The 1,019-nt window shown below is 41.5% G+C and overlaps 1 non-coding gene across 1 annotated transcript; it reads right to left on the bottom strand.

Moving 5' to 3' along the window:
- Window positions 1-538: 538 nt before the first annotated feature.
- LOC130938338 (small nucleolar RNA R71) lies at window positions 539-646 on the bottom strand. The gene has a single exon (XR_009069507.1). It is a non-coding gene; the product is annotated as a small nucleolar RNA R71 (small nucleolar RNA).
- Between the last annotated feature and the right edge of the window lie 373 nt (window positions 647-1,019).

Raw genomic sequence — 1,019 nt, 5'->3', positions numbered from 1 at the left:
CAGGAGCAAAGACAAAAGCATTCTTGTTGAGGCTGACCCTGAACCTGAAAGGACCTTGAAGCGAAAGCTAAGAGAAGCTAAGGCAAAACTCTCTGTAGAGGACCTAACAGAAATCTTCAAAGAAGAAGAACCCATGGCAGCCGAAAACAACAACAATGCCAACAATGCAAGGAAGGTGCTGGGTGACTTTATTGCACCTACTCCCGACTTCTATGGGAGAAGCATCTCTATCCCTGCCATTGGAGCAAACAACTTTGAGCTTAAGCCTCAATTAGTTTCTCTAATGCAGCAGAATTGCAAGTTCCATGGACTTCCATTGGAAGATCCTCATCAGTTTTTAGCTGAATTCTTGCAAATCTGTGACACTGTCAAGACTAATAGGGTTGACCCTGAGGTCTACAGACTTATGCTATTCCCTTTTGCTGTAAGAGACAGAGCTAGGATATGGTTGGACTCACAACCTAAAGAAAGGCTGAACTCTTGGGAAAAGCTAGTCAATGCCTTCTTGGCAAAGTTCTTTCCACCTCAAAAATTGAGTAAGCTTAGAGTGGAAGTCCAAACCTTCAGACAGAAGGAAGGAGAATCCCTCTATGAAGCTTGGGAAAGATACAAACAATTGATCAGAAAGTGTCCCTCTGATATGCTTTCTAAATGGAGCATCATAGGTATTTTCTATGATGGTCTGTCTGAACTGTCCAAGATGTCTTTGGATAGCTCTACTGGAGGATCTCTTCATCTGAAGAAGACGCCTACAGAAGCTCAAGAACTAATTGAAATGGTTGCAAATAACCAATTCATGTACACTTCTGAAAGGAATCCTGTGAACAATGGGACAAATCAGAAGAAAGGAGTTCTTGAGATTGATACTCTGAATGTCATATTGGCTCAAAACAAGATATTGACTCAACAAGTCAATTTGATTTCTCAAAGTCTGTCTGGAATGCAAAATGCACCAGGCAGTATTAAGGATGCTTCATCTGAAGAAGAAGCTTATGATCCTGAGAACCCTTCAATGGAAG

The sequence above is a fragment of the Arachis stenosperma genome, chromosome 6 (assembly GCF_014773155.1).
Source record: "Arachis stenosperma cultivar V10309 chromosome 6, arast.V10309.gnm1.PFL2, whole genome shotgun sequence".
Classification (NCBI taxonomy): domain Eukaryota; kingdom Viridiplantae; phylum Streptophyta; class Magnoliopsida; order Fabales; family Fabaceae; genus Arachis; species Arachis stenosperma.
The sequence above is the reverse complement of the archived record's forward strand: the minus strand, read 5'-3'. Positions and strand labels throughout refer to the sequence as shown.